Raw genomic sequence first — 27,162 nt, forward strand, 5'->3', positions numbered from 1 at the left:
AACTAGACATAAAGGTTTATTAGGAAGTCACTTACAGGGAAGGTCCAGTGGTGGCCAGCTGGACAGGAAATGTGCATCTGCTGCCACCCCCTGAGAGAGGCTTGCTTAAGTAGGCAGAGGAACAAGGGCTGCATGCTTGCCAAGGGGGTCATCCCTGTATGACCTGCATTACAAGGACCAGACCCTCACACACAAGGCCCTCCACGTTCCCTCAGACCACCAGGGTCTTGGTGCTAACTCTCCCGTGAGATAACAGCTGGGTTGGGCAAGCCCAGGACTGTTATCATTGTGAGTGCTGGCACATAGCCCAGACAAGGAGCCTCAAGGACACGTGATTTTAAAGGGGCACACTGGCATTATCTACCCCGCTATTGTCCGAATGGCCCTTACAATCTCATCATGCCAGTCTTCCGTGGTTTCCCTTGAGCCAGAAACAGAGAGGAGCACTGTAGCTTGAGACCGCAACAGCATAATAGAGAGCACAACATGAAAATAAAAGAGTAGTGAAAAGGCAAGGACACCAAAAAAAACACATCATCAGGTGGAGGGGCGTAGAAATGGGAAAGTCCGCAACAATCCTCCACTCTCGCAGGGCTCTCCAGTCAGAGGCATTGGCAGCTTGGAGACACCGTGGTAACGCCATGGTTGAAGAGAGAGGCAGCTCGCTGCATACCCAGCAGTTGGAGCGATTTTGTATGCCAGCAACCGTGTGTGTCCAAGCAGTGAAAAGGTTGGCAGATGTTGTCCTAAGGACAAAAAGTAAGATGTTTAGAGGGGAATAGAACAGGGAGGTCACGACCATCCAACAAGACACACCAGAGGGAAAGGATGAAAGGGCCTTGTGGAATTAGAGGTGTTACTGTGATATCCTCTTCTAAGCCTGTCCCCTAAGGGGTAAAGAGACTGTACCAGTGGGGCCCCACCTGTCAGTCCCAGGGCCAAGTGACCATGTGGGTCCCAGTAGGGAGTTCTGTGGCAGAAGAAAAAGCAAGTTGTTCTAAGTGCCCATCTGTGGTTGTAGTTTCTCTCTTTGATTAGCCCTTGTCTATAGAGGTATCGTCATATCAGGTCTTTGTGTCAACATCTGATATGCACCTGGTTGAGTGCATCTCATGTTTATTTAGTTGATATATTGCAGTTGCCAGGCGCCTTGTCCAGTGGGCTAGGGTCTTGCTTTCTGTTCTTAGTTGTTGTTTCAGCAAGCTGTTGATTTGTTCCATCAGCCCCACAGCTGTGGGGTTGTATGGCAAGTGAAAATGCCAATGTATGTCCATCTGATCAGTCTACATCCGTACCTGGTGGCCAGTAAAACATATACCATCGTCACTGTCCATGGGAACACCATATGCAGCACAGAGGTGTCCCAGGTCCCTTATGGTGGTCTTTGTGTGGCCCTCTTGCTGGGATATGCCTGGAGCATTCCTGTGGACATGTTCACACAAGTAGGGGCATACTGACAGCCATTAGAAAGAGGCAAAGGCCCAGTGTAGTCCACCTGCCAGTGTTGAGCAGGCTGGATGTTTTTGGCAATTTGGCCTGTGTCCCAGAGAATGGCCCAGGGTCTCTGTAAGAAACAGGAAGGGCACACCTGACAGACTTTCCCCACATCAGCATAAAGTAGGGGGAGGCCTCAGGCCTTGGCAGTAGCCATAGGGTCCTTTTTCCTTTGTGTCCGGTCTTGTTGTGTAGCCACTCTACCGTTCTTTCAGCTGGCACTTTTTCCAGGAGACGAATCCGAGCTAACTTGTCTGCTTGTTTGTTCCCTGGTGGCATTGTCACCCAATGAGCAGACACATGGTACACTGTTATCATCATTCCTCAGACCCACTGCCAGATGTTATCCCAGAGTTCTGCCCCCTACAACAGGCGATCATTAATAGTCCATTTTTGTCATGTTCATTGTACCATCCACAGGGTGAGCCCCTTATAGGCTGCCCAACTGTCCACACACAGACATATTTGATTGGGCTCACAAGTCAACACCATCCAGGCAGCCCACAATTTGGCCCACTGACTACTGTATTTAGAGCCAGAGTCCAACCACATGCTGTTGGTCAAAAGCTGGATGGCCACTGCTGTCCACTGCAGGGGTTTCCCCTTGCAGAGCCATCCGTATACCAGGCCTCTGCCAGGATAGTTGCAGGGTTTCAGGCATGGGCACGTCATGCGGTCTCCATAGCGTGGCTGTGGGAGTGGGGAAGACGCTGGAGATGAAGTGCCCTGCAAGGCCTGTGCTGGATGCCAGGGATCCTCAGACCACACTTTGAGCAGCAACAAATTGAGCTCTACACCTCCTCCAAAATTCTGCTTCTTTCCCGGCAGAAAATCATAAGGAACTCCTTCAGAACTCTTCAATGGCATGGTGCATATAAACACAGATACCCAGTTTTGATGAACAGTTAATTATTCTTGTAATGAAGGGTGAATTGGGAGGACTATCTCTGGAATATGAGTCCCAGAACAGTAATGTCAGTCTCTGACCCAGTCTTAGACAAACTGGACTATTTCCACCTATACTTCAAAAAGTAAGCAATAGGACTTCTGGATAGAGATGGTAGTTTAAATACTGGCATATGACCATAAGAACGTGAAAAAGAAGGAGCAATCTGTATCTGTATTATAAACAGAGGACGGCACCGTGCTCCTGCCAAAGGTGGTACATATGAAACCCAGTAAGATATTCACTGGATGAAAAGGACCAGCCTGCCAAATAAGTAAAAGGAAAAATGCTGGTTTTACTGTGCAAACATCCTTAGCTGAGATCAGCAAGTACTAGGGCTGAGTTGGAGGACCCTGAAGCAGGTAAATCATAAATGTAACAGCAGCTCTGAGAAATATAAGTATGAAAGTGCACATAGTGAGGATGTTAATGGAGTTCTCGCTCTGGACTTTTCCTTGGGACAAGTGCCCATGCTGGAAGACTTTGCCTCAACTCATAGGAAGCATTAAACAGTGTGTCCTAATTTTCAGTTGCCACAATTAATTAAGAGAAAAAAAAGATATCTGTATTAAATCTTCCTGAAAAAACTGCCATCAGTCATTGGCCCTTCTATTCTATCCAAGCTATTGTACCTATGATCCAGCAAGTTGAAAGTAGGATAAATCAAAATTTGCCGCTTCTCACTTGGTCTGAGCCTGGGAGATTTTAACAGCTTTCCACACGATCTCTTCACCAATCCCTTCTCACCTCCCATTGTGAATAATCCTAGAGCTCTCTCTGTGGTGCGCAAATCAAAACATCACCAGATATAAGGAAAGATACAACAAGTGACAATAAAAGACCAATCTGAGAAATATTCCTCTACAAATCAGTGTACTCCAACAAACAAGAGAATAAGCTCAAAACAGGATATTAGAAATCTCTAATATGTGTTTGTAATACAGAATCTACAAAACAACAAGAAGCATTTGTAAGATTTCGTGATCTAATATTGGGAAAATTTACATCTGGATAAAAAATTTGGAGTCTAAAAAGCAAAATAATCAGGAGATTGAATCCTGAAAACATCCAAAGAGATTATGAGAAAATAGGATTAAATTCTTCAGAATTAATCAAGGACAAAGCTGGAAATTATGCACACACATGCACTCACACACACATCTACATTTGAGAAAAAGAGAAGAAAGCAGAAAGGTGTGAGTCATTAATTGGCACATAATGGAATATATTTTCCCAGACTAGAAAGAAAAAGAAGAGATTGTTTGAATCTTAAAGGCTTACAAAACAAATGCAAGATTAATGAAAAGGGGCCCTGGCCCTCTATGGAAGCAATTTATAAAATTCAGATATTAAAAAAATACTACAACTATCCATAGATAAAATAAACAGAAAAAGAAGAAATTAATATTGGCATCAAATATCTCTTCCATACAATTAGTGTTCTGCAAGAAAATACTGTGCCATAAAATTTCTGTCCTCAGTCAAGGTATCATTTATCTACAAGGTACACCAGCAAGAACCCAAAATTTATTCCAAGTAGATATACTTCCTGAAAAAAGAATCATTCCCAAAAATCCATTATTTTAAAAGAAATAAAAGAAATTGTAATGAGGCACAAAACTAGTTTGTTAAACAGAGTCACCAAAATTGTTATGTTTAATATGGATGTGAAACTAAATGTAATCACAGGACTAATTCTTGAAAGAGAACTCATGGCATATGAAAAGAAGAGCAATGAATGATATAAAATAATAGATTTTGTCACTACAACTAGGAAATTGGGGATGAAGTAAAGAATAAAAACAAGCTTAACTTATACATAGAGGATAAGCAGATAATACATATTCTTGACATAAAAAGGAGAAAACAGAATTCCATACTAGTATAAAAATCAAAATATATAACTTCAAAATCACAATGACAATCAAAAGAGCAAAACCACTTGGTCCCTGTAACAAACAGGATGAGAGAAGGAAGAGCAAGGGAGCTTTCTCTCTCTTGCTGGAAACAGCATCAGCAGAGCAAGAATGGAGTTGGTCTTTACAGTGCTGAGTTCCAGCCCTTGGATGTTAAATAAATAAAAGCGAGCGAACACTATAAGCAAGATCAAACTTGTCAATTACAACAGTACATGTGAATGGCTTAAATTTTCCTTTTGAAGGACAATGCTTTTTAAATATAGTCAATAAAAACTTCTAGCTACATGATATTTCTAAGTATTTTTAAAATAAAATTATACAAAAAAGTTTCAATTATAATAGCATCAAAAAGAATAAAATAGATCTCTCTCAAGTGACATCAGCATCGTGGCAGAGTGAACTCTTCCCTTGGACTCTCCTTTCTAAAATACAACCAACAGGACACCAACAGAGGACACACAACACAGGAGACATCTGGGAGACCAACACAGCCATATGCCTGAAGATGGTGGTGAGGCTGGATCCTCCTGAAGAAGGTGAAGCTGTTCAGCAGGAGCTCTGTGGAGAGAGAGGAGCCATGGCTAGAGGAAGGGAACAGCTGAGGAGAGGTGCTCTATTCCCACTTGGCGCTCCAGCTTCACGATCCAGCCCCACATTCGCCAGGAGAGCGGCACAGTGAGAGAGGGGCCAGTTAGAGGGAGAGCTGGGAAGAGGCACTCTGTTCCTACCTGGCACTCCAGCAGTGTGCTCCAGTCACATGATTGCTGGGAGCACCACACAGAGAGAGAAGCAGTGGCAGGTGGAGCCCCATGAGCATCCAGAGCACCACACAGAGAGACAAGCAGCAGTTGGAGGAGGCATGCAAGGATACGAAAGTGCTCCTTTCACAACCTGGCATGCCAGTCCTGCTATCACCCGGAGCTCCGCACAGAATGAGAAGTGGAGGCTGGGGGAAGCACAGGGGAAGGAGAGCACCCCTCCTCCTGCCAAATGCTCTAGATCTGCCATCAGCCAGAGCATCACACAGTGAGAAAAGCAGCCTGTGGCCAGAGCTGGGGAGCCCCAGATCATGCTTGGGCCAGAATACACAGTGCCTGATCATCACCCAGTGGAGGCACACAGCGGCAGTGACCGGATAATAACGCTATGTGGAGGGAACAATACACACAATAAAGCAAAGTATATAAATAAAGAAAGTATATTAAATCTCCAGACCAGAAGGAAGATGACAAGTACCCAGAAACCACCCCTGAAGACACAGAAATCCATAACCTAAATGACAAAGACTTCAAAATAGCTATCATAAAAAAACTCAAGTAGTTACAAAAAAACAGAGAAAGATAAATTAACGAATTCAGGAACTTCTTCACAAAAGAGATTGAAACTTTAAAGAAGAACCAGTGTGGAGATGAAAAACACAATGCATGAGATTTCCAAAAATCTGGACTCCCTAAACAACAAAACTGACAATATTGAAGACCAAATTAGCAATTTAGAAGACAATACTATAGAAATCCTTCAAAGGGAGGAGAAGAGAGAACTAAGACTAAAAAGAAATGAAGAGGCTCTCAGAGAAATACCTGCCTCAATGAGGAAATGCAACATAAGGATTATATAAGGGGGAAGAGAAGGAGAATGGAGCAGAACTTGTTCAAAGAAATAATAGCCAAGAATTTCCCAAACCTGGGGAAGGAGATGGAAATCCACATAAAAGAGGCTACCAGAACTCCCAACTATGTTAATGTAAAAAGACCTACTGCAAGGCATATAGTAGTAAAGCTGGCAAAAGTCAATGACATAGAAAAAATATTAAGGGCAGCAAGGCAGAAGAAAATGACTTACAAAGGAACCCCTATTAGGCTTTCAGCTGATTTCTCAGCAGAAACCTTACAGGCTAGGAGAGAGTGGAATGATATATTCAAAATCCTGAAAGACAAAAACTTCCAGCCAAGAATACTCTATCAAGTGAAAATCTCCTTCAGATATGACAGAGAAATAAAAAGTTTCCCAGATAAACAAAAGCTAAGGGAGTTCATTGCCATAAGGCCTCGCTACAAGAAATCCTCAAGAAGGCTCTCATGCCTGAAAGAAAAAAAAGGAAAAACAGGAAAGGGGCTACAAAGCCCTGAGCAAGGAGTTGAATAGGTATGCAACAATCAGAAATCAGCAGCTCCCTATCAGATCAGGTTGGTAAACACTTAACTCTTACATCAAGGATAAAGAAAAGGAAGACACCAAAATAAAAATTATATCATCACCTTAACCACAAACTCACAACATAAGGTGGAATAAGATATGACAAAAATAACTTAAATGGGAAAGAGGAATGGGACAGAATCAGTATAATCTAAGAAATAAAAGGCAATCAGAAAATGGACTATCTCATCTTCAAGACTTTTTATACTAACCTAATGGTAACCACTAAACAAAGAATTAGAACAGAGACATATATGATAAACAAGGAGAAAATGAAGAAAACCAACATAGAAAACTACCTAATCAAATTTGAAGCCCAATATACATGGGACAAGAAACAAAGGATATGCAGAAGAACCAGAAAACGTGCAATAAGATGGCAGTATTAAGCCTTCATATATCAACAATCACTCTAAATGTAAATGGACTGAATTCTGCAATCAAAAGAAACAGAGTGGCAGGATTAAATGAAAAACTAGACTAGATGAACTTAATAGATATAGAGAGAGGCTCTATCCAAAAACAGCAGAGTATACATTGTTCTCAAGTGCACATAGAACATTCTCAAGGATAGACCATTTATTGGGAAACAAGGCAAACCTCAATAAATTTAAGAAGATTGAAATCATATCTACTATCTTCTCTGACCATAATGCTATGAAACTAGAAATCAACTACAAGAGAAAAGGAGGGAAAGGAACAAAAATGTGGAGACTAAACAACATGCTGCTGAACAACCAATGGGTCATTGAAAAAATAAAAGGAGAAATAAAAAAAATATTTGGAGACAAATGATAATGAAAACATACCATACCAACTCATATAGGATGCAATGAAAGTGGTCCTAAGAGGGCAATTTATAGCAATATAAGCCCATATTAACAAACAAGAAAAAGCTCAAATAAACAATCTTAAACTTCACCTAACAGAATCAGAAAAAGAAGAACAAACAAAGCCCAAACTCAGTAAAAGCAGCAAAATAATAAAAATTAGAGAAGAAATAAATGAAATTGAAACAAGAAAGACTATAAAAAGAATCAATTAAACAAGGAGCTGGTCCTTTGAGAAGAGAAACAAAATTGACAAACCCTTAGCCAGACTCACTAAGAAAAAAAGAGAGAAGGCTCAAATAAATAAAATTAGAAATGAAAGAGGAGAAATTACAATGGATACCACAGAAATACAAAAGATTATGAGAATATTATGAAAAACTATTTGCCAACAAACTGGACACTTTAGAAGAAATGGATAAATTCTTAGACTTGTACAACCTCCCAAGACTGAATCAAGAAGACACAGAGAATCTGAATAGACAAATCACAAGTAAAGAGATTGAAACAGTAATCAAAAACCTCCCCCAAAATAAAAGTCCAGGACCAGATGGCTTATCAGGAGAATTCTGTCAAACATTCAAAGAAGAATTATTACCCATTCTTCTCAAACTATTCTAAAGAATTGAGGAAGTTGGAAATATTCCTAACACATTCTACGAGGCTAACATCACCCTGATACCAAAGCCAGACAAGGACAACACAAAGAAGGAAAATTACAGGCCAATATCACTGATGAACATAGATGCAAAAATCCTGAACAAAATATTGGCAAACTGAAGACAGCAATACATTAAAAAGATCATACACCATGATCAAGTGGGATTCATACCAGGGACACAAGGATGGTTCAACATCTGCAAATCAATCAACCTGATACACCACATTAACAAAATGAGGAACAAAAACCACATGATAATCTCCATAGATGCAGGGAAAGCATTTGAGAAGATCCAACATCCATTCATGATAAAAACTCTCAATAAAATGGATATAGAAGGAAAGTACCTCAACATGATAAAAGCCATCTATGACAAACCCACAGCCAACATCATACTCAATGGGGAAAAAGTGAAAGCCATCCCTCTGAGAAGAGGAACAAGACAAGGGTGCCCACTCTCACCACTCTTATTCAACATAGTACTAGAAGTTTTGGCCAGAGCAATCAGGCAAGAAAAAGAAATAAAAGGAATCCAAATAGGATCTGAAGAAGTGAAGCTCTTGCTGTTTGCAGATGACATGATTTTATATATAGAAAACCCTAAAGAATTCATCAGAAAACTATTAGAAATAATCAACAACTACAGCAAAATTGCAAGGTACAAAGTCAACTTACAAAAATCAGTAGCATTTCTATACTCAAATAATGAACTAACAGAACAAGAACTCAAGAATACCATTCCATTTACAATCACAACAAAAAAGAATAAAACACCTAGGAATAAATTTAACCATGGAGATGAAAGCCCTATAAAAAGAAAACTATAAGATATTACCGAAAGAAATCAAATAGAGATAAAGAAATTGAAATATGTTCCATGCCCATGGATTGGAAGAATAAATATAGTTAAAATGTCCATACTGCCTAAAGCAATCTACAGATTCAATGCAATCCCAATCAGAATCCCCATGACATTCTCCAAAGAAATACAACAAAGAATCTTAAAATTTATATGCAGCAACAAAAGACCCCAATAGACAAAGCAATCCTGAAAAACAAGAACAAAGCTGGTGGCATGGCAATCCCTGACTTCAAAATATATTACAAAGCTATAGTAATCAAAACAGCATGGTGCTGGTATGAGAACAGACACACAGATCAATGGAACAGAATTGAAAGCCCAGAAATAAAACCACACATCTATGGACAGCTAATCTTTGACAAAGAAGCCAAGAACATACAATGGAGAAAGGAAAGCCTCTTCAATAAATGGTGCTGGGAAAACTGGACAGCCACAGGCAAAAAAATGAAAGTAGACCATTATCTTTCCCCATGCACAAAAATAGACTCAAAATGGACCAAAGACTTGAAGGTAAGACCTGAAACCATAAAACCACTGGAAGAAAATATAGGCAGTACGCTCTTTGACATCAGACTTAAAAGGATCTTTTTGAATAGCATGTCTACTCAGACAAGGGAAACAAAAGAAAAAATAAACAAGTGAGACGTCATCAGACTAAAGAGCTTCTGGAAGGCAAAGGAAACCAAGATCAAAATGAAAAAACAACCCACCAACTGGGAGAAAATATTTGCAAATCATATATCCGATAAGGGGTTAATCTCCATAATATATAAAGAGCTTACACAAATGAACTACAAAAAACCCAAACAACTCAGTCAAAAAGTGGGCAGAAGATGTGAACAAAAATTTTTCCAAAGAAGATGTATAGATGGCCAATAGGCACATGAAAAGATGCTCAACATCACTAATCATCAGGAAAATGCAAATGAAAACTACACTTAGATACCATCTTACACCCATTAGAATGGCTATAATCACTAAGACAAAAAACAACAAATGTTGGAGAGGTTGTGGAGAAAAGGGAACACTCATCCACTGCTGGTGGGAATGCAAACTGGTCCAGTCACTGTGGAAAACAGTATGGATATTTCTCAAAAAATTAAAAGTAGAGATACCATATGATCCAGCTATCTCAGTACTAGGTGTTTACCCAAAGAACTTGAAATCAACAATTCAAAGAGACTTACGCACTCCTATGTTCATTGCAGCATTATTCACAATAGCCAAGACGTGGAAGCAACCCAAGTGCCCATTGACAGATGATTGGATAACGAAGATGTGGTTTATATATACAATGGAATACTACTCAGCCATAAACAAGATGAAATCATCCCATTCACAACCAGATGGATGAACCTTGAGGGCATCATGTTAAGTGAAATAAGTCAGACAGAGAAAGACAAACACCATATGACTTCACTCATATGTGGAATATAAACAAACTTACGGACAAAGAGAATAAATTCGTAGTTACTAGGGGAAGGGGGTGGAGTGTGGGCACAAGGGGTGAAGGGGCATACTTATATGTTATATGACAAATAGTAATGTACAACTGAAATCTCATTATGTTGTAAGCTATTATGACCACAATTTAAAAAAAGAATAAAATACTTAGGCATAAATTTAGCCAAGGGGGCACAAGACATATACAGTGAAAACTATAAAACCTTGCTTAAAAAAATTAAAGCAGCCCTAAATAAATACAAAAACATCCGTATTCATGGATTGGAAGACTATATATATATGTGTGTGTGTGTGTGTGTGTGTGTGTGTGTATTTATATATTTTGTTGAGGAAGATTAGCCCTGAGCTAACATCTGCTGCCAACCCTCCTCTTTTTGCTGAGGAAGACTGGCCCTGAGCTAACATCCGTGCCCATCTTCCAGTACTTTATATGTGGGACGCCTGCCACAGCATGGCTTGACAAGTGGTGCACAGGTCTGTACCCGGGATCTGAGCCGTGAACACTAGGCCAGCGAAGCAGAATGTGTGAACTTAACCGCTGTGCTACTGGGCTGGCCCTGAAGACTTAATATTTTTAACATGAAAATACTGCCCCAAATGATATATGAATTCAATGCAATCCCTATCAAAATTCCAATAGTATTTTTTGCAGAAATGGAAAAACGATCCTAAAATTCATATGGAATTTCGAGGAATTCAGAATAACCAAACAATCTTGAAAAGAACAAAGTCGACATTTCTAGTGAGAATGTAAAATGGTGCAACTGGTTTGGAAAACAGTTTGTCAGTTCCTCAGATTAAATATAGAGGTGATGTAGACATAGCAATCCCACTCCTAGGTATATACCCAAAAGAACTGAAAACATATGGTCCAAACAAACTTGTACATGAATATTCATAGCAGCATTCTCCATAGTATCCCAAAGTAGGAACAACCCAAATGGCTATCAACTGATGAATGAATAAACAAAATATAGGTTAGTCATAAAATAAAATAATTCAGGCAGAAAAAGAATAAAGTACTGATACACGCCAAGACATGGATGAACCTTGAAAACATTGTGCTAAGTGAAGTAGCCAGACACTAAAGGCCACATGCTGTATGATTCCATTTAGAATAAACGTCTCTAATAGGCAAATCCGTACGGAAAGAAATTAGATAAGTGATGGCCAAGGGCTGGGAGAAGGTAAGGAACAGGGAGTGACTGCCAACAGGTACTTTAGGCTTGCTTTTTTGAGGTAATAAAAATACTCAGGAATTAGATAGTGGTGATGGTTTCACAACCTTGTAAATAGACTTATGGTCACTGAATTATACTCAAAATGGTGAATTTTATGATGTCTGAATTATTCTGTCATCATCATCATCATCATCATCATCATCATCACAATAATATTAATAAAGCAATGTGTCTTGCACATTTCCATACCTTGTATTTTCATTAAGCAACGTGTCTCAAATTAACAGCCAGTGGCCAGAACAGGATGCTGTTAGCCTGTTGTGAAGAAATATATCAGATGAAAACATTAAATTCAGGAAGTTTTCGGTAGAATTGAGGTACAGGCAAAGGAAGCACCTCCTTGGAAAGACCTGACACAGAGTGAATTGGAAAATGTGGGAAGGGGGTTTGGGGTAGAGGGGGACCCTGACACCTGGCGCCAGCACTTAGAGCGAGGGACCTTGTGTTAGTTACACAACCTCTCTGTGCCTTGGTTTCTTCATCTGCAAACCAGGGAATGGTAACGCTTTCCTCACAAGTCAGTTGTGAAGATTAGAAGTAATAATATATATGAAATAATCAGGCACAAACCCTTAAGGAAGATTGATGATATCAACGGGTCCCCAAATTGACTTCACATTTGAGTAACAGATTCCAGGCCCCCTCTAAGCCCACAGAATCAGAATTGCTACAAATGAGGATTATGAACTTGAATTTGTATTAACTCTCCCAGCTGATTCTAATAATGACCCACCTGGGGTTAGGAAACACTGAGCTATATAACTTTTACCCAAAACACAAAAATAGGACAAAGCAGAACAAGCAGCATATTTTCCATCTAGTCTCTAAAGCAGAGGAGAAACTGTTGGTGGACCCCAGAATTGAAGGGGACCTAGCCCATCTGACCCCATTTTAACCTTATCCCAGTTCAGCAGAGAGGCAAGCCATTGGGGACATATGCCTGAGAAGCTGACAGCCCACCTTGAAAACAGTGAGAGCCCTAACTTCAAATTCAAGCTTGCTTTGAATGGAAGTTAAATTTAACCTTTTTGTTCATTGATGGGACCAGTCTTCTCCAAACCTCTTATCTTATAAAAGTAAATCATATTGCTAAATTCAAACTTCAACAGAGATGTTTAAGTAAGAAAATCTTCTAAATATTCTAGCCACTTGACAGGAAACCAGAAAGTTAGCAAGCCCGTTCAAGTTCAGGAGAGTTCAGCCCAGTAGATTACAGTCACTGAGACATGACTCCTGACTCAAAGGGACGTTATCCTTTCCTGTCATTTGACGTCATGCCAACTTCAATGAGGTGGGAAAGCAGCTACCCATTCACAAATATGGGTCACTCTTGACTCCAGACTGTAACGGACGACCTAACCCATCACCTCCAGAAGAGCCCAGCCACCACGTCTGCTCTTGGACAGTGTGTGGAGATGGTTTCGTAGCACAACGTAGGGCTCTAGAAGCAAAGCCAGGTCACAGAGAGAAAGAGCAGCAATAAATATGACAAAGGCAGGATGAAGATAAAACAGGTTTCTCTTACTGTTGCAAAACACACAGTAATCACCTACTGGCTCTTGTGAATAAAAAGTGTTTTTCCTATTTTAATTTGGCCAAATAAATTGTTTAATGTTTCTCTTCTTCAGACTTCTTACTTTTTATTTATGGACAATAATATTACCTCAAATGATTATGATGAAAATAAAATGCCATAATATGTGTGTAGTGCTTAGCAAAATGCCTGGCACAATATCACTCAATGAACTGGTACTTTTATTATGATATTTTAATTAGCACTGCAAAAAACTCATCCCTGAGTGACTTCAAGCAAGTCATGTTACTTTTGTGAGGCTTCAGTTTCATCATTCTTCTTTCTTTTCTTTTTTTTTTTTCTGAGGAAGATTTGCCCTGAACTAACATCTGTGCCAACCTCCTTCTATTTTGGGTGAGGGTCGCTGCCAATGAGTGGTACAGGTCCGTGCCTGGGAAGTGAAGCTGGGCTGCCGAAGTGGAGCCTGCCGAACTACCACTACGCCACAGGGCTGGCCCCCTTATTATTTTTAAAGTGAAGGAATTTGACAAATTTTTCTTTCTCCCACAGAATATCAGGTCCCACAGACACCAGAAAATAAATTTCTTTAAAGCTTTTGATGGATCTCACATACCAATATCATTACACAGTGCCGCAGGAGGATGGCATGGGAAGGGGAGAAGATAAGCTTCAAAAGTTGTTGATGCAGTCCTCTGTCCTTTACCTTAACTGAAATGCTCAGTGGTACAGGGTCACACCTGTTGCTCCCTCAACTCAGGCAAGTCCAGCAGCTAAACTGGAGACCAGTGCTAGAGCGGTCTCCCAAGTCTCAGACTCATAAGACCTGGGTGGGAATGGATGCCAAAAAAGTGAGAGGGGGTTCAGGGCATCACTTTCTCCTGCCTGCCTGACCCTCTCTTCTCAACCTCAGCTTCTATGTCTCCAAACCCCACTGCACACATACGCTGTGGATCATCAACCGTCCCTGACCCATGAGCTTGAACGTACCATGTTCTGTTAGAGGAGTACAGCCACAGGTCAATGGCATCAGAGAGATCTATCAAGCAATGTTCCATATAAACTGCTCTCGATCCTGTCTGTTCAACATGTCGGTGGACTGAATAAACATAAAGAAATATCATCAGGTTTGCAAGTCTTTCCAAAATAGATGGCTACTACATATATTCAAGAATATATATATATAAAATTTTGACAGCTTGGAAAGAGCTCTTGTGGGACTAGAATGATATCCATAATTGACAAGTATGAAATGTACTGTTTAGTGACATTTAAAAAAACAACCCACACATAGAGGAGTTTAGGAAGTAGAGATGTCACACTTGACTTGTTTAATGAAATGCCAACATGCTGTCCCAGTGAGGGATAAGAAGCCAATGTAACACAAGGATGGAGGAAGAAGCACATTGGGAGAGTCAGGATAGAAAACATTTTTTAAAAAATAATTATTCATTCACTTAGTATTATACTCTGCTTTTTGTCCTACGCTTTTTAATGGATATAGAAACAAGTGGGAAGACCCAGAGAAGAACATTACGAGAGTCTAAAAGTTTGACATCTTTCACGAGTGTAAAAGCCTTGAGATCTGTTTTAATTTAAAGAGAAGGTAGGGTGACTTCATGACAACCCTTAAGAAAATAACGCTTCCTGGGAAATTATTTCTGCCTTGATGTTTTTGTATACGCGCAAGAATGAACAGTGAGAATTATTATTAGATACATTTTGGAAAGAGATAGATCAGTGGTATCAGCACAAGGGCAGACAACTACTCAGAGTGGCTGCTGAGGGGTAATCACCTTCGGAAGAGACCAGGCAGCCTTGTGTATCAGCCTGGCCTAGGCAACAGGAAGGCATGGGCTCCTAAGATTCCTTGACACCCCCCACCTTCCAATTCTGTTATTGCAACTCCAGACTATTAACTGGAACACCGGGTCCTCTCTCCATTACTCCTGTCTGACTCTGAGCTACAGGCAGTGCCTTCAGCTCTGAGCTCTGGCATCTTGACCCTTGTTTTTGCAGTTATGGACTGTCAAGTATTGTGAGGTATTGATCAAGTCGTTCCCAACAGTAAGTTAAGAATTCCTGCATCATCACTCCTCTGGCTGATGACAGCTATTTTATTACACTTGTTTTTAACCTGTTACATGTTTGGATTTCTCTACCCAGTCACTGGTTCTACCTCTTCTGCCACATGTCACCATGGCAGTATGTCTTAGTGCTTTGCCTGATCTGAGAGCAGAAATGACCACCCATGAAATCAATCAGGAATTGCCTCCCCAGCTGGCAAAAAGCAAGTAGGACTTCCAAGACCTCATGGAGAAATTCCTTGTATCCTAAGCTACTGCCTACTCCCTGGCCACCAAGCTGCAGAAATACACTAAGTCCTACAGGGTCATGGCCACCAAAGGGATAAATGATCACTGCCATCCCTCTAAGGAACTGAAAACTCTCCAGACTTGATCTTCTATTCCCCTTGTCAAAATAAATTTCATTCTGACCACAATCCAGGAAAGGTAGAAGTGGGTATTTTACCCTCAGTTTTCTGGAGATAGAGAAACTAAGGCACAAAGAGTTTAGCAACGTTTCCAGGTTTGCAGTGAGGTGTAGGGTGTGATTAGAGTTAAAGTCCCAGATGTTGATTCCTGGTGCTGCCACACAACTGCCTGTTCCTCTCAGGAAAGGGCTAAACTGTTTCTCTCAGCATCCTCTCTGTACTGTGTCAGATCCTGTGTCGCTATTGGCCTCAGTGTCTGGGACTAGTGAACTCCATCAATTCAAGCTTCTCTGAGGTCCCATTGGTAAAGCCCTGTGCTAGTCACACTGAGGAAATGGGATGATAGTCCACACTGGGGAAAACAGGTGATAGTACCTGCTTTGAAGGAGCTTAAGGATGAGTCTGCTCCTCACTTAAACTGTGGTATCCATGAGTGACAGCATTAAGACAGGGAATACCCTGGTGAGAGGGAAGCCTTGCTTCCAGGACACAAACTCTTCTTCCTGAGTCCAAGGAAGCCATTTGACATCTGTGGTGAGGTTGAGGGTGTTTCTGTGGAAATTAGAGATCCTGTACAATGCCGTCTGTCTCTCTCTTAGCTGGTGAACCTTTGGGGATACAGGATGCTGGCTTCAGGGCCAGTAGGTCAAGGTGACCCTGGGAGTCTGGGCTATGAGACAAGGCCAAAGTGAAAATGAGGATAAGTCGGGGAGACTACCAGCCCCAGGAAAATCCCAAGCCAGTGTGTGTGGCACGTCCTTCCCTTTCACAGTCAGCCTCACAATTGGAGCTTGATTGCCTGTTCAGTAAGAGGATGCTGTGGTGACGAATCGTGAGAATGGAGGCACATGCACAATAGAGTGATTAAAAGGAGTCTTGACGACTCGGAGCCTGAATTTGTGTCATTTTCTTATGATTGTTTTACAATGAGCCATGGTGGTGGTGGTGGTGAGGGGTGGTAATTAAAAACGACTGACACAGAGAAGAGTAAAAATTGAAGAATACCATTTAAGAAAATGAAGAGATGAGCTTTCAGGAAAGGACAAACTAAGTTTTATTTAAATCTTTCCTTGTAATCATAGCATAAATGTAGGAAACGAATTTTGGAAATGATGAAGAAGAAAGATACCACTTAAGACCTTGGTGTCGAGGTAACGTGGCGCAGTGGTGAAGAGCATGGACTCTGGGCCGGTCTTCCTGGGCTCAGATCCAAGTTGTGTGTCTTTCTGTGCCCCAGTGTCCTCCTTTGCTAAGGTGGTGCTCTCATAGTACCTACTTCTTTGAGTTTTTGCAATGAATCACATGAGTTATTTCTGTAAAGCTCCTAGAACAGTTGCTGGCACAGAGTAAACAATATTTATTAGTTCCTCCTTCCACTGCTTTTAATTTAACACAAACTTTATTAGTATCTGTGCATATTCCCTTCAGGAATTTGGGGTCTAATGCATTATATTTTACAGAATTGATCCACATCCAATTTTTTATCTTTGATGTACTTGACCTTGGATTTCTGAGCTCAAGGGAACCAACAGTCGGTATAGTCCACAGGACCTTCCCAAGCACACAGGCAATCGCTACTCCATGTGCCTGCTTAGCGTTCACTTAAGAGGCTGCAAGGCTTGGTAAAATTTTCCTTGACTTGGGGTCAGTCTCAGGGAATATGAACTCTGACCTGGCCAAATACGAGTTAATCTGTCTAGTTACTTTCTGTGCCTTAGAGCTTCTCTTTCCTCAGCTTTAAAATGGGAAGTAACTCAATGCCGTTAGTAGTTGGGAGGCTGAGGAATAAGATAGGGAAATCCCAGCGTAGAGCCTGGTACTGGGGTTATGTCTGTCCTGGGGATGGACCCTACCTCCTCCCTGGAAGGCAGTGACCACAGCAGCATGGCCAGCTTTCCACTGAGGCAGGGCTCTCTGTCTTTTCTCAGAGTGTGGAGAGTGCAAAGACATCATTGAATCCATGCTGGGGGACAAGCTAAATTTTGAGGAGGGAAGCTGGCAGAGCAGTCAATCCTGGCTGAGAAGCTCAGGTAAGGAGGGCTAAGTGGGAGGAGGCTGGCAGGAAGGTGTAGGAATCTCTGAAGTAGGGCGAGGAGCAACTTTGGGCCAGGAGAAGGCAGAAATGTACATGGCAGGCACATGCGCACAAATATTTATAAAACAATTAGAGAAAAGTAATTGGAAAATTATGGACTCCATTTATTCAGAGGATCACTCATTCTTTTTCAGAAATATAAATTATTAAGCTGAAATTCACATAACATGAAACTCACCAATTCAAGTGAAGAATTCAGTGGCATTTGGTACATTCACAGTGTTGCACCATCATCACTTCATTTGCCTTTAATCACAATCACCTCCTGACTCTCTACAGTTTGTCATTTTTTCCTTCAGAAGAATGCTGTCTCCTTGACCCTGTCATTCTCGTGTTCTTTCCAGCATTCTTGAAAATCTTTAGAATCTATCACTCATCCCTTTGGACTCTCAAATTTTCTCTTCTGTCCCACCTTAGGGAATACAATATCCTAATTCAAGATCAGGAGCAGCAGCTGACTCATTTATAGCACAAGTTACAGGAAGGGAGAGAAGTGTGAGCCCTGCTCAATCAGCACCTCAGCGACCTCCTCACACGCGATGACCCTGACCACCACCAGGGGCAGGGCTTCCCAGAACAACTGGCTGAGGGATGCAGACTGGCCAAGTGCCTTGGTAAGGTGGCCACAGGCCCTGAGTGCACTGAGCTGCTCTCCAAGGTGCCTGGCTCATGAGACATTCCACACCTCCCCTCAAAATATTTTGGCAAACTGTCCTGGTTTGCACTCGCACTTGGGGCCATGATAGGAACAGGACTGGCAAGGTGGGAGCGGAGAGGAGAAATATACAGGGTGGAGCTCATAGTGGTCCAAGTGTCTACTTCCTTCCTGAGGGACTGTGACCTTTAGGGCAGGAGGCAATATCTGCCTACTGTTAGAGGACAGAAAGGAGCACATGACAGGAGGCAGCTTATTAGAGCGAAAAGAGCCCTGGACTAAACATGGACTTTCCCAGCCTCCAGCCCGAGTGCTGACTTTACTGACAGTGGGCAAGAGATTGATTTTTCCTTCTTCCATATCGATCTCCTCACCTGTAAAATGGATCCAATAATCCATTCATGGTAGCTGTAGTCATCAAATGTGGTAATATTTATGAATGTGCTTCAGAAAAAAGAAAGGCCCTCACTGTGTGCAGTTGGACAAGTTGGTAGTGGGAAAGTTGTTAGACTAGAGAACTTTCCACAGAAAGAATTTCCCTTGATGACATACAGAAGCCAATTTGGAGGGTCCATGAAATCCCCAGATGAGGGATGTGGACCACGGTTGTTTTTCCTCTCCTTAGAGAAAGAAGGCGATTCTATGTGAGAGCTGTGAAGGGACATAGAGTCTGTACCTTTGGCAGGATTTGTGACAGAATGGAGGACACAGTAGAAGTGTCAAGATGAAGGCTGGACATGTATCCAGTGAAATGAGAAAAAAAGACAGTTTAAACTTTTGCCCAGTTTCAGGCAGAGCATGCCATGATGGTGATCCACCAGATCAGAGACGCACTGCCTGATGGATCAGAAATCCATGCTAGGGCAATCCTTTAAAGACAATTCATTAGGACCTCAGGACCATACTACCTTAAGCATAGATATTTATGTCTCTCTGGCCATTGAAGCCACTGTGTTTATAGTGGGTGAAGTGGGAAATAGCCAACTGGACATTTCTGAATTTATTTGCAGAAAATCGTGAAGATGAGGAAAATGAACAAGCACAAGAGACTCTCAGTGTGCGTACCTGTGGGTAGAGGTAACATTGAATAATCTGGAGCTGGTAATGGGTGGGTAAAATATGGAGAAGGTCTCAGAAAGAATAGTAAGTGAGGTCAAGAGAGTCACAGATGCCAGATGCAAGGAGAAGCAAAGCTGTAGATTCTATTGATTTAATTCACTCAGCCAACAATGAAATGGTCCTATTAACTTGGGTGTCTGTTGTCTCTGTATGTATGTATGACCCAAGGTGAACTCACCAGCCTTAAGATTTCCTGCACACACAGAAAATACCTATTCTCTCCTGGAACTGGACATCAGGATGAGATGCATATCTGCTTCCTATAAGTGGTCTTAGGTCCTTGGTAGGAAGCTGACTAGCAAGGGAATTAGTAAAGAAGTAACTAGCAAAATTAAACATGAAAGGAACTGAGACAAAAAAATTTACTTGTCATGTGACAAGTAAGAGAAAGAAGCCTAGAAGGCACACCATCTCTGGGAGTCTATAATGCCTCAAGAGCTGTATTCACTTGCATCCTATGTTAAATTCAGTGTGATGAGGCATGTTGTGGTAGCACCTGGTGTGGTTCTCCATTTGTGCTTCCTGTTGTGACTGTACTATACTGGGGTGGTTGAGTCTCATCTCTCATTGGTGGTTATGTGCCCAGTGCACTCAGCACCTGTGCTGGGTCTCTCTCACTCCCCACCACTTTCTCTTCCTCACATAGGAGGATGGTTGCTTCCCTCTTAAAGGGAGCTCCACCTTTGCTTTCTGTGACCACTTCCTATACCTCCCATCAAAACCAGCTAAGATGCCATGGTGTCTGATCCTCCTAGTTTAATCTTCTGTCATCCCTATCCCACCTGGCCCAGCATGGAGCTGCAGGAGGTTGAAAAGAAGGAAGTCCGGCAGGACTCAGAAGATGAATGTGTTTTGACTCCTCAATTTGCCAAGAGTAGTATGCCTGCTACCAGCCTTACAGTGATGGCAAATTGGCATTTGATGAACAGGAAGTCAGTTCTGCTCTGGATATAGCCTGTGAATTCTCTCATTCAAATGGGGGTGAATCTCCAACTTGTCTCCCGGGTAGCCTCCACATTCCTTGTTCCCCACAACCTGTCTAGACTGTGAGATGTAATCCCCATCAGCAGACCTTATACTTAAATACTGGTTTGAACCAGGCTCTAGGATTGAGTTTGAGATAAAGCATTCCATGAGTCGGTGAATTTTGTTCAATTCCTAGTCTAAGGCCACACTTCTTTCATGTTTGTCCCACTGGGAAGTTACTGGACCCAGGGCAGTCCTGCCAGACTAACATATACCTCTATAACTTGGGCACAGAAGGTGACTTTCAGAACCTCCTAATTTTGATGAATCTCTTCTTGCATATGCAATGCTCTGATTTTAACTCCTGAACCATGTCCCTTGAGTTTCTATGTCTGTCCAAGTCTGTTGGCAGCCTTATCTACATCTTTGGAGATGTCACTACCTTGGTTCACTTCTCTCAATCAAGTCTAGCTCTTTTCACTTGTCTTACCTTATCTCATCTCAGAAGTCATCTAAGAACGAGACATAAGCATCACTGTCATAATTTGTCTGTTTCTTTGAAGCAAGCAGGGCCCTGGGACTTCCCTACTCCATGAATGGCCACTGTTTCTTTAGAGCACTGAAGATTCTTTTGAAATGATGGTGTGTAGATTTTACTCATCAGTCTAATCTCAATGTATAATTCCTCTAACTATTAACAAACGGCATTTCCGATGACAAACCCTCTAGAAAGCAGCTAGGTAGTTCCCCCAGGATCTCTGGAAAAAAGGATATGTTTAACTATTTGCACATTCAGGACATAAGATACTGTGATGATGACCATCACATCAGGGAGATTTGTCCAATGGCTAAAGAAAGCCAGTCCAATGACTTCCTACAAGACCCTACCTAAGGCCTCCTGGAATATTTTTCACACAGTATGTGTAATTATCCTGCATATATTTATGTTCCTGTGCTAGGATTGGAGACAGAATTGAGCACTTGTGAAGGGGGATTTGCTTAATGCAACAGTCCTTCTCTTAATTTATTTGCAGAAAACTGAAATGACCATGAGGGGGTGAAAGGATAAGAGCCAATTGCCTACAAGTAACTCTGAATAATTGTGGGTTTTCATTTCATGGTGACATCTGCAGACCACAGATCCAGAGGAAAGCAGAAAGTTCTGGATATAACTATATCATTCATTCTGCCACCCGTGAATTATCCTTTTTCATAATGTTTTCTGTTTTCATTGTGGTACTTGTATTGTTTCCCATTTCTTATTAACTTCTGAAGTTTACCAACCCACGGTCAGTTTACCAGGGTGAACTAATAAGTCACAATGTTTTCCTACACTCGTTTGTTCTCTCCTGTGTGGTTTAGAGAGTGCAAGGCATATCTGCTTTCTACCTGTCTGGCATTAGCATGTTTGCATGTATCTTGTTTTTAGAAATGTAATAAGTACACAATAATATTATATCATGCCATAATATTGAGAGAAAGAGGCCTTGATGGCACGAGAGTTCAAGGATACTAGAGTGTCCCAAAAGTTATATGCATTTGGTCACTACGTGGAAAACTCAATGCAATTTAAATGAAAGACCAAAAGCTGGTGATACACGACTCTGTATGTTATGAGTCATGACTGAACCATACAGAGATAATTCAGTCTCTTTCCTCATCACCTTGTTATTTGGCCAGTGTACTGTGCACCTACTGTCATTTCCATCTCCTGCACTGTGACAAACACACTCTGTACCACAAAAAAATAAAAGACTTTTCCCTCTTTAATAGGTTAGCTCCTTTGCTTTCTTGACCACTACCTGATGCCTTACACCGAAACCAGATAGGAAGCAATGATTTCATATCACTCTTGGGTTAATTATAAGTCCTCCCTACCCTGACAGGCTCAGCAAGGAGCTGCTACAGAAGGCAGAGCGTGCCATTCCACAGGACTCAATGGGTGGATACTATTGGACTTATTCAGTTGTTCTTGGCCTGGTCATATAAGAGCACCATAGTGTGCTCATTTGAGAAGCTAGAAGTCCATTTTGTTCTAGATGTTAACAGTGAGTACTCTCTTGTCAATGTGATAAAACGTCAACTGAATTCCAAAGTAGAACCCATATTCTTTGTACTCCACCTCTATGGCTATGCAGGGAGAAAAAATGAATTGAATGAGGATCCAGTATTCAGTTTGAAAAACAAATATCAGGTGATTCAAGGGGGTATGCTTTATTCCTTGTCCCCAGGACATGCCCATATCACTCTAGCCCCACTTCAGATAACTGAACCTAAGGCAGGCATGACAAACTCAACCCACCTCTGTAGCACAAACAGGGAAGGTACCTGTGGGACCTCCTCATTTGGATGAAATGTCTCTTCTCACCTCAATACCCTTCAGTTTTCATTGGAAAAGAAAGTGACTAGTAAGAAAATCCATATCATGCCCCAACATGTGTTTTTCTTTCTTTCTTTCTTTCTTTCTTTTTTTTTTTTGGTGAGGAAGATTGGCCCTGAGCTCACGTCTGTTACCAATCTTCCTCTTTTTGCTTGAGGAAGATTGTTGCTGAGCTAACATCTTTACCAATCTTGCTCTATTTTTTGCATATGGGATGCTGCCACAGCATGGCTTGATGAGCAGTGTGTAGGTCCAGGCCTGGTATCCAAACCCATGAACCCTGGGCCGCTGAAGCAGAGAATGCAAACTTAACCACTATGCCACTGGGCTGGGCCCTACATGTACTTTTCTATGACTCCTTATATTTACATTGTTTGCAATTACAAAAGATTCATTTAAGACATTCAGCTCTTTTGTTTTTTTGGTGAGGAAGAGTGGCCCTGAGCTCACATCTGTGCCTGTCTTCCCTCTATTTTGTATGTGGGTCGCTGCCACAGCATGGCTTGATGAATCATTTAGGTCCACACCTGGGATCCAAACTCATAAACCTGGGCCACTGAACCTGAGCATGCCAAACTTAACCACTAAGTCACTGGGCTGGCCTCAACATTCACCTGATTTTTATGTGTGTTAGTAGAGATGACACATTGGAAGATTCATCAGGCATAAAAACACAGCATTCAGTTTGAATGACTACATGTATCAACTTGAGGTGCAATTAAATAATCTAAGGCCATTTTATTTTGAGGGACAGCCTTTCTCATTAAAGAGAATTCAGTATTTAATAAGGCTATTCCTGCTTGACTGTCGTAAAGTGCTTGTTGAGTAAATTTAGTCAGGACTTCTACATGTGAGATGACATCTTCTAGTCCCAAGGAAGGAACAAATATATCCCCTAGGTGGCCACACCAGTGGAATGCTGAAGGAGCCTCTCTCGCCTTAAAGAGAGGAAGATTGGCAACAAGTGTTAGCTTGGTGTGAATCCTTTCCTGCATCCAAGGGAAGCTCAGGGTGCAGTGTTTTAGATGGCCAGGGAGTAGCCAAGGCCAGTGATTTGTTCCACATAACCACTGAGTTCCATTAGGACCCACCCAATCATTGCCTGGTCTTTGAGGCTAGTCTGTTCCAAATCAGTCACTTTCTTTAAGTATGATAGTATTCTGAAAACCTTAAATGGAACATTTATAAAATAGCTATATGGTTTAAGTATTACAAAGCTTTAAATGTGGAGATATAAGGTTGGGAATACAGGGCTAGTCCAGAGTCTTGGGACTCAGATGCTGTCTTCTTCTCATCCTGGTTTGGAGGTATTTGCATTGGTCAGTTGAATTTGGGTATCAGAAATAGGAACTGAAACCCACTTAGGCAGAGAAGTCTTTTTTTAAAAAAATGAGAAATGTGAATCCATGAGTCTATAACTTTTGGTTCTGCAGCGCATGAACTGGTTAAAAGTATCTGGTATGGTCCTTTCTAATAGGGCTTCAAAGAGTCTTTTATCTGGTGTCTTTTCTAATAAATAAAGTCTCCAGTTGGAAGTCCATGATTCTAAAGGTCTTTGTCTCCCAGGAGCTCAATGGGAAAAGAATAAGCTACCAATCTTTCCTTTTTTTTAAGTGTCTCAATGAGACTTTGACAATAATTAAGATATCTCCTTTAAGCAAAGTTGGTTCATGCATTCCTTCATCTAATTGCATAAGCTGTACAGTTATTATCTCGAAAGGGGACAGCCAATATTTATCAAAGGGTGTAGATCTGAGATTGAGGAGCACTAGCAGAAGAGCTTTTGGCCATGAGAGATTAAATGCTTTTGAAAGTTTTGCCAATTGAGTTTTGATTGTACCATTAGTTCTTTCCACGAATTCTGAGAGTTGGGGATGGTAAGTGCAGTAGAAATGCTGCATTATTGGCCAAATATTACAAATAGATTTAATTATTTGTACAGTGAAATGAGTTCCCCAGTCACTGTGTAACTTGGTAGGAATTTCTCAAACAGCAATTATCCTTTCCAATAGCAATTTACCTAAAGCCATCACTCTTCTGCAAGGAATGGCCTCAACCCAATGTGAGAACATACAGATCATTACAAGATATATTTATATCCTTGAGGTGGTGGCATTTGGACAAAGTCCAATTGCTGTGTCTCCAAGGGTCCCTTAGAAAGGGGAAAGTGGCCTTGTGACCCATGGAATAGTTTCCCTAGATTAAATTTTGGGCATATAGCACAATGAGTATAGGTTTTATGAGCCACTGTGGGAAAAAGTATCCAAAAGTATTGTTTTCCCCATGAAATCATCTTTTCAGGTGCCCATTGGGTCATAATTGGTATAAATGCTAGAGCAGTGGCAATTGTGCTCCAAAAGGCACTATGGTTCATTATCAGACCCAAAACACATCTGTGTAGTGTTATCCAAAATTCCCCCTTTTATTGCCACCTTTGTCTCTCTTCCTCCATGGCAATTTCTTGAGCCTGTAGAAGGAGATATTTTACTAGCTTAGCAGAGTTAATAGAAAGTAGTGGGCATTCTCAAGGCTGAACAGCATATCCAGCTTGATAGTGTCCTTGCTTATCATTTAAGTAAGACCCATCTGCAAACCAAATTAGACAATAGAATGCAGTCATGGTCGTTCTCTTCCTCTGGTGCTGGAAACAAGGTGGTAGGGTTAAGATAATGAGTAATATTTACCTATGCTATATAACTAAGGCGATTTATCATCACTCACTTGAAAACGCTTCCCATGCAATTTAGCATACTAAACAAGCCTAATTATTACAATATCTCCCCCTTTATAGGGAGAGCAAATTTCTCTGAGAAGTCCCAGGAACCTTCGGAAAATTCTCAAAGAAAAACAATTTTTTTTTCCAGGTCAAAAGAAAGACTTCTTTTAGGATCTTAATTTTGGGGGAAGCTTGTAAAAAATATCAAAAAGTTTTAAAATACTTGGTCAAATAGGAAACAATGCTTAGTTATCCATTCAATCAAGGTGACAACAGAAGCAGTCAAGAAAAATCTTAATAGAGAGACCTCAGTCTTTTTGAACATAGGAAATTATTTTAACAAAACATAGATTTTCTATCTTTTAGGTAGACTTATTCAAAAGCAAAGAAAACTTTTCCTAATATCTTTATCAAAAGCAGACCAAAAGTTCAAGAAAATTATCTTTTTAAGAGAGAAAGCCAAATTCTAATTTTGCACCAGCTTTCTTCTGATATTAAATCTTATTTACTTAATTAGATTTACTTCAATCATAGCCAACTTGACCACGCATAAAACTCTTTCCTGAAGGTTCTTTTTCCACAAACATTCTGTAACTTCCTTTTTACATTCAGAATTTGCCCCATGCCACCTTTTTTCTCCTTCTAGTACTTTGGGACAAATTTATCTTTCTTAACAAAACAAAAATATTTCCATTCTTCATATCTTCTTTACTGAAAACACACATCTTACTTTCCTTGTATACAAAGATGTTTTCCTTATTAATTTTTAGTAGTTTTAATTACATATATTAATTAAAATTCCTAATCCTTTCAGACTTTAATTTTAGTGAAAACCAAGAAATAAGAAATCATAAACTGTCTTTTACATTAGCACTTTGTGGCTTGGCAAGTTTATAAACACTTTTAATAATTTCTAGAAACATGCTGCTTCATAGTACAATCCTTTAATAAAATACAAGACGTATTTACTAATAGACCCAAATGTCTTTTGGTTTCTCTGTAATAAGCAGCCAAAAGTAGATAAACTTAGACATGTTTAGCAACAATGTTTCAGTATTTTATCTTACTTGGAAATGATCTAGATACTCAATGAATTTTTATCATTTAAATCAACCTAGCAAAACTTCAAAGTTTCATGTTACCAAAGAGATTTTGGAAGCTATTTTAAATACATGTGTCATAAACTATAATTAGTGCTAAAAGTGTATTTATAGAAGCTTCTCATTTATGTCTAAATTATCTGTTCCCAACAATTAGTTTAGATTAACTACAGAAACTTCATGAGACATTAGACAAAATCAGCTATTATTTAAAGCTATTATTTTGCTGACAAATTTGTATCAGGGGTAACATGAGCTTATTTGACTGGTAAAATCAGGCTGCATGTCTGCATCATATCCAATGTTGCTAATTTTCAGGATGTCCCTATTTTAATCAAACCAACAAACTTAAATAAGCTTTTGTTTACCAAAGATTATTTCATATCATGTTAACTTGAAAAACTTTTCGGTTAATTTCTATTACTTTTAGAAATAATTTATGTAAGTGCTTACTTTGAGCCAACTAAAAAGTTCTTAATTTTGGCCATACCAT

At 40.6% G+C, this 27,162-nt stretch overlaps 1 protein-coding gene and 1 long non-coding RNA gene across 2 annotated transcripts in view; one reads left to right on the forward strand and one right to left on the reverse strand.

Moving 5' to 3' along the window:
• On the reverse strand, positions 1-15,138 carry LOC111773487 (uncharacterized). The gene is made up of 4 exons (XR_002807951.2): positions 14,941-15,138; positions 14,135-14,243; positions 11,803-11,868; positions 1-746 (listed from the first exon to the last, which is right to left on the reverse strand). It is a non-coding gene; the product is annotated as an uncharacterized lncRNA (long non-coding RNA).
• Positions 15,043-27,162, forward strand: part of LOC138924039 (neuroblastoma breakpoint family member 6-like) — a 23,515-nt gene continuing 11,395 nt past the window's right edge. The window contains exons 1-4 of the mRNA XM_070266769.1: positions 15,043-15,187; positions 17,567-17,668; positions 18,151-18,347; positions 19,399-19,445. The gene's annotated coding sequence lies outside the window, so the exon portion shown is untranslated. The remainder of the gene's footprint in view (positions 15,188-17,566; positions 17,669-18,150; positions 18,348-19,398; positions 19,446-27,162) is intronic.

Source organism: Equus caballus, chromosome 5 (assembly GCF_041296265.1).
Source record: "Equus caballus isolate H_3958 breed thoroughbred chromosome 5, TB-T2T, whole genome shotgun sequence".
Lineage (NCBI taxonomy): Eukaryota > Metazoa > Chordata > Mammalia > Perissodactyla > Equidae > Equus > Equus caballus.